This window comes from Gopherus evgoodei, unplaced genomic scaffold (assembly GCF_007399415.2).
Source record: "Gopherus evgoodei ecotype Sinaloan lineage unplaced genomic scaffold, rGopEvg1_v1.p scaffold_61_arrow_ctg1, whole genome shotgun sequence".
Lineage (NCBI taxonomy): Eukaryota > Metazoa > Chordata > Testudines > Testudinidae > Gopherus > Gopherus evgoodei.
Window position 1 is genome coordinate 1,651 of NW_022060082.1, and position 7,298 is coordinate 8,948.

General features: G+C 47.3%; 1 long non-coding RNA gene across 1 annotated transcript; it reads right to left on the reverse strand.

Annotated features, from left to right (window-relative positions):
* Nucleotides 1-1,863: 1,863 nt before the first annotated feature.
* LOC115643517 lies at nucleotides 1,864-7,000 on the reverse strand. The gene is made up of 4 exons (XR_003998345.1): nucleotides 6,915-7,000; nucleotides 6,097-6,221; nucleotides 4,210-4,292; nucleotides 1,864-1,904 (listed from the first exon to the last, which is right to left on the reverse strand). It is a non-coding gene; the product is annotated as an uncharacterized LOC115643517 (long non-coding RNA).
* Between the last annotated feature and the right edge of the window lie 298 nt (nucleotides 7,001-7,298).

The window sequence follows — 7,298 nt, forward strand, 5'->3', positions numbered from 1 at the left end:
TTTGAGGCTGGAGGGTTAAGTGCTGCTTCCATTAGGAGGGTCTTTAAGCGCTGATCTCTCTCCTTCTTTGTTCTTGGCTTAAATGCCTTACAAATGCAGCACTTCTCGGAGATATGCGATTCCCCAAGGCACTTCAAGCAGGCGTCTTGGGGATCGCTCATTGGCATCGGCTTCTTGCAGGCCGAGTACTGTTTGAACCCTGGCGAACCGGGCATGAGCCTGGCACCGGGCGTGGGGGAGGGCTAGAGCCCAAACCTGCTAACTATATACAACAAGTAATATAACTATCAACTAATATTATAAAATTTAACTACAACTATAGCTATATACAACTAGTAGAACAACGAGACAATGGAGAGCTAGAGACATGGAGGAGAGCTATGCCGTGCTCCACAGTTCCAACGACCTACATGGCGGTAAGAAGGAACTGAGGAGCGGGCGGGCCGGCAGGGGTATATATCAGGCGCCATGCCAGCGCCACTCTAGGGGGCGACCTGCTGGCCCACTGGAGTTGCTAGGTTAAAAATCTTCCGACCAACATGCACGCACGGCACGCACACCTAACTGGAATGGATATGAGCAATCACTCGAAGAAGAACACACACACACAGACACTGTGTCAGTCTATACCCCTGTGTTCACTCTTCAAGAAAATTATGATCAATTTTGTACACAGTATGGCTTGTGAGGTATCATTTGAAAATGCATAACCTACTGAATAGTATCCTCCTGTTAAAATGTGTAGTAACACTGTATGTAAAGTTATGAGATTTTACAGTATGATATTGCTGAAAAAGTAACAATTCTGGGGAATACCCACAGACCAGTTCCTCAGAGACAGCAAGGCAAACAGCTGGTCAAACAGCCATTCTCCTGCAGGGGAAAGGTGTGAAGACAACATTTACATTCCATCACAGGGTCCTCTTGAAGCTGTTGTGGAAAACGACTACAGGACTGATTTTGAATCAGCTCAGCCTGAGGCTCTTTTCTTGGTTAAAAGTGCGCAGGGGGCAACAGCTATTGGAATACTGTCCCCCTGAGCTAAAAATCACACAAGCCTTTTAAAGCTTAAAACCACAAACAATGACACATACGTTGCACATTAATTACCTTATTTGGAATATATTGCAAAATATGACACAGGTCAAAAGCAAGCTGAACAATCAGTTTTCCATATATGGCCTTTCCTGTTATTGTTATTACACCTGGTGATATGGGAGCAAGACTCTCCATGTCTTAAGAAATGTCACTACCAACCTAGGCCATTTTCACATGCTGGGGTGCAATCCAGATCAGCGAGGAGTTGTGTCATCTGTAATCCTGGGTGAGATTCTGTGTTCTGCTGCTGGAGATCCCCTGTCTGGATACTCCCAGCCAGCATTCAAGGACGCATCGAGTGTCTGTATGATAAGTAACCCTGGACTGGCAGCTCTGACTCCAGCCGCCTGCTTGTTACACCCCAAGCACATTCTGGTTTGGCTAGAGGAGGCTCAGGGTTTGAGAGAAGGCCGGGAATAGGAAGCTTCTGTTCGTTATGCTGGACCTAACCCCCCAGTTTTACTTGAGTAAAGAGGAGATATTTGACATTGTGTGATACTGCTCCTGTGCTCTGTTCCCAAAGTTTTCTGCAGCAGAGGAGGGTCTCTGGTAGTATGTGTGTCACTGGCCTATTGGGGTGATGCTGAAACAGGACAGGGTACAGATGGCATTGTGGAGGTGGCATGAAGCTTCACTCTTCATTTCCCCTTCCAGGAACAGGGGGGACAGGAATCCTTACCCAGCAAGACCACCGTCTCATAGTTCTCCTGCATGACATCCCTGTAGAGGGCTCTCTGAGTGGGGTCCAGCAGAGTCCCCTCTTCCCTGGAGAAATACACAGCCACCTCCTCGAAGGTCACTGGCCCCTGAAAGAGCAAGAGTCCAACACTCAGTACCCGCTGACCCACTCACAACCCCACTATTCACGGAACAGCAACACCAGGGAAATGGAAGCTCCGGGAGGCACATGTTAACAGAGTCCCACCCCACCTTGCTTACAGCAGCCAGGAGGCATCAGAGGGCAGAAAGAGAGAACTTTTCTGTCTCCCAGCTGACAGACAGAGGCAGGGTCTTCACATTTATCACATACCTACTAGCCAGAGCTTAATATAGGAGATGGGGGTGTCTCTGGACCCTGTTAGTGGCTCCCTGGGAGGAATCCCAGCACTCTCCAAATAAAATATATGGAAGAAAGGGGAAGTCAATAGTAAAGAATAGAAGTTAGAAGGTCAGAATTGTAGTGCCCATTAACAAAGGTTTAGAGTAAACAGAGCCTATCAAACGAACTGGATATCCTTATTGGACGAGATCAAAAGTTTGGATGCAACTAATAGTATTGATGTAATATACCTAAACTTCTGTAAGGGATATGACTTGATCAGCACAATATTTTTACTAAAAAAGACAAGAATGATACAAAATAAACACGGCATACCTTAAATAGATTAAAAACTCTGATAGTAAATGGGGAACCATGGTCGAGTGGATTTCTTTCTAGCAGGTTCCTGTAGGGATTGGTTCTTGGCCCTGTGTTATTTAACATTCTTATCCATGACTTAGAAGAGAGCATAAAATCATCACTGATAAAGTTTGCAGTTGCCACAAAGATTGGGGTTGGTGGTAACTAATGAAATACCAGTAGATTCAGGCTCCATCACTGGGAGTCTGGGAAGTTGTCCCAGCCCTGGCTGGATGGGTTATTTCCTGTTCCACAAAGAGGGGAAGTTCCATTCCCAACTCCTGTGCCTTGAAATTAGGACCTATCTGACACTACACCCTCATATTCATCATAGTGGTATGGTTATAATATGATCAGGACATAATCATGATGTATTTTGTACAAGATGCATCATGTGTGGTGTCACTGGAAAAAGGTTCTGATTTGCTGAATATGATTATCCTATTTGTGTGCACATATCATGTTCGTATCTGAAGTTATGGATATTGACTCTGTATCTGTATTTCAAATGTGCTTACTTTGGGTAACACCCACAATGAGCTTTTCAGGTACAACAAGGAAGAAGCCAGACAGTGCTGATGGCTCAACAAAGACAATGGACTGTGGAAGAGCTTAGCCTTCCTGTGAATGTTTCAGCCAGCCTAGGAGTCATGTCTACTATGACTCAGCAGGGCCTGTGACCAGACCACATGACACTAAACTCCATTTTAGTACCTGTATTTTTCCACAAACTGGACTAGGAACTGAGTTTGGAACAGAAGGTTCCCGCCATATGGAAAAGCTACGTAAGGTGGGGTGTGACATCATCTCTTGGCCTCATTCCCCACACAAGAGAACTCCTGGAAACAACTGAGAAACAAAAACTGAAGTAGGGGAAGTTCTGCTCCCAGGATCAAGATATTTCTAGCTCGTGTATGGAAACTAGGGGGACTGCTTGTACCATCAGTCAGGGTGAGAAATTGCTAATTCAGATTCTATCCACTACCATGCTAGGCTTAGTCTGAGTTTTGCTTATTTGCTAAATAATCTGCTTTGATTTGTTTGTTATTTGTTATCACTTATAATCACTTAATCTATCTTTCTGCAGTTAATAAACTTGTTTTATGCTTTATCTTAACCAGCGTGTTTTGAGTGAAGTGTCTAGGGAAAATCTCAGCTTGGTTAGCACAAGCTTGTTGTGCACATCTGTCCCATATCGAGGGGAAGGGGAACTATATTAATGAGCTTGCATTATAGAGATCCCCATGCACTATAAGATGGTATAATTCTGGATTTATACAACAGCAAGTGTGCAAGGTTGGGGAGCTGGGAAATTGGCTCTTGTCTTCTCTCTCTCCTTGAGTGGCTTAGGTAAAGCGCTCTGGTAGCTTAGTTGGGTGTATGGCGCCATCTGCTGTCGTGTTGGGTGATAACAGGGCCTGGAGAGGCTGGTGAAATCTCCAGCAAAGCAGTGTGAGAAGGGCCAGCCCAGCTTGAGGGTTAGAGGACACAGCAGATCCCAGAAGCTCCACAAAATGCCCCCTGGTGGTGACAACCCATCACACCCTACATGACACAAGTCTCAGCAGGTTTGTCGCATCCTGTCCCCTCCCTTTCTCCACCCGAGATATTTCCTGCTTCCCACCACCTCTAGCAATTCCCACCCTCCTATGCATTTACTGCTCCTCGACCTCCAAGCAGAGCCCACCACCACCTCCCTGATAATCTCTTACCTGAGCCAGCTCCATTGCAGCCATTTCCTTGCCCCTGGGAGGACGAGATGATCTGCAGCGAAACATGGATGTTATTCTGTAGCCTGCCGGGGTGAGAAGGGCGATGTGAGAGAATTCAGACCGGGCTTTTGTCCATTCCACAAGCCGATTCCCCCCAGGTTTTTCCCTGCTAATGCACATTCTAGGTTCTGGCACACTGTGAAGCACAGAGTGACCTTATCCCAGTACAAGCCTAGCCCCCTCCCACCAGGGTGTAACCCTCTGACGCATGGGGAAACCCTCCCAGTAACAGTCTATCTCTTACACGTATCAAGTTTGGGGGCGATACCAAGCTGGGAGGGGTTGTAAGTGCTTTGGAGGATTGGATTAAAATTCAAAATGATCTGAAGTAAATAGGATGAAATTCAGTAGGGACAAGTGCAAAGTACTCCACGTTGGAAGGAACAATCGGAGGCCAGAGAAGAGCAGAAACAAAGGAGTCACTTTGGTGGATTCTCCCTGTCACTGTTCCCAAGGCAGCTCTCTCAGGTTTACAAAGTGGTTTGATGCTCCAGCCTTTATACAGCCTCTCCTGGGAGTGCCCCTTTCATGGGTTGGGCCTAGTTTTAGTTTTCGGTAGTTGACAATCTTGGTTTATTGTTCATCTAACCAGTATGTGTGGATTGAAGTGTGTTGTAAACTCTGTTTGGGATAACAAGCTGGTGCATGTCATCTTCCGCTGATGAAATGACAGACTTCATATGAGCTTGGGTCGTTCAGTAGCGTGCTGGACAGTGCAAGACGCACATTTCTGGAGGAAAGTTGGGCACTTGAGAATTTGCTGGTTTTCTCCTGAGGTGTAGTTCATGAGTGGCTGTCTAGCAGCACTCAATACTGTGTAGCTGGGAGTGAGTTACATGCTGGAGACTGTGTGTTAATTGGCCAAGAGGGGCTGTTCTCGCGGGAAAACAGTGGAAAAGGCACCCCAGGTTGGAGAACTGAGGGGACAGCTATTTAACAGTCCAGATTGTACTCTGGGTAACGTCACAGACACTCATTATGACAGAGCCTCTTGTAACACAGAGAAAGTAAATCCACGTCCCACAAATCGAAGACTCCAGATAGAGGGCAAGTGTCCCTGGCACTGCTTCTTGCTGACAGAGAGGTTCAGACACAGTGCGAGAATCCTGGGGAAGCTGGGAACAGGAAGCATGGGCTGGCGGGGTTCGGTGGAGAAACGGAACAGGAAGGGCGGGGATATTACTGAATGCAGGATCTCAGCAGTACTAGATGAGAGGATAGCACATAGTGCAGCCCATTGGAAAACACAGTCCCAACTATACATACAAAATGATGGGGTCTAAATTAGTTGTTTCCACTCAAGAGATGGACCTTGGAGTCTCTGTGGATAGTTCTCTGAAAACATCCACTCAATGTGCAGCAGCAGTGAAAAAAGTGAACAATGTAGGAAATAATTAAGAAAGGGATAGATATTCCAGAATATCTCATAGATCATATTTGTCAAAACAGCAAATAAATCCATGGTACACCCACATCTTGAATACTGCATGCAGATGTTGTCACCCCATCTCAAAAATAGATATACTGGAATTGGAAAAGGTTCAGGAAAGGGCAACAAAAATGATTAGGGGTATGGGACAGTTATGCCAGACCTAACCCCCAGTTTCACTTGAGCAAACAGGAGCTATTTGACACTGTGCAATACGGCTCCTGTGCTCTGTTCCCAAAGTGTTCTGCAGCAGGGGAGGGTCTCTGGTAGTGTGTGTGTGTCACTGGCATATTGGGGTGATGCTGAAACAGGACAGAGTAGAGGTGGCATTGTGGGGCTGGCATGAACCATCTCTCTTCATTTCCCCTTCCAAGAACCGAGGGGACAGGAACCCTTACCTAGCGAGGTCACAGTCTCATAGTTCTCCTGTATGACATCCCAGTAGAAGGCTCTCTGAGCAGGGTCCAGCACAGCCCACTCTTCTGGTGAAATACACAGCCACCTCCTCGAAGGTCACCGGCCCCTGAAACAGCAAGAGTCCAACACTAAGGACTTGCTGCCCCACTCACAGCCCCACTATTTGTGGCAGAGAGGAGTGAATCAAATGGAAGCTCTGGGTGGATCGTAGTCAAGAGAGTCCCACCTCGACCTCGCTCAGAGTATTCAGCAAATACCAGGATGAGGGGATGAAGAGAGAGCCCCTTGTCTCTCCCAGCAGATCCATCACACACCTACTAGCCACCGACTGATACAGGAGATGGAGCCCCTAGCAGGGTCCAGGGAGAGCTCCCTGATAGGAAACCCAACACCCTCCTCATTGTGAGGAGCGGGATATGAAGGGAGAGGCAGCTCCAATAAGCCTGTCTCATGGATGCCCCCTTCATATCTCACAGCAGCTGCTGGTTAGTGAGGTCAGGCTCCAGCACTAGGAGTCTGGTCAGTTTGACTAGCTCCATGTAGGTGGGCTATTTTCTTTCTTCACAAATTAGGGCATTTCCACCTCCAAACCTCCTGGGTCTGTTCCTAGAATCTAGGCCACTTAGTAAATAACTCCCAGCAGGTTTGCCACACCCTGGACTCCTCTTTTCCCCACGCTGCGAATTTCCTGCCCTGCTCCAACCTCCAAACCAGACTGTGCAAATCTTCCCATCTCCAGTGTATTTGCTCTCCCTCTCCTCCAGCAGGAACCCACCAGCAACCCACCGATAATCTCTACCTGGACTGACTCCACTGCAGCTATTTCTCTTCCCTGTCCCACGCCAGGCTGGGATGAGCTGGAGCAAAACATGGACGTCATTCTCCAGCCTGTCTGGGGGAGAAGAGCAGTTGTGTGCGTTTCAGAACCGGTTTTAGTTAATTTCACATCACAATTCCCCCAGGCGCTTTCTCTGCAGACAGACACCCTAGATTCTGCCATGCTGGGAAATGCTCAATCTGTTTATGACAGTGTAGACCTGGCCCCTCCTGCCAGGCTAAGCCCAGACACATTTTTAACCTCCTTTCTCCCTTCCCTCACCCCCTAACAAAGTCTCTGAACACAAGGCTAGAAAAGAGCAGAACCAAAGAAGTCACTGTGGGGGATTCCCTGGGACACTAACCC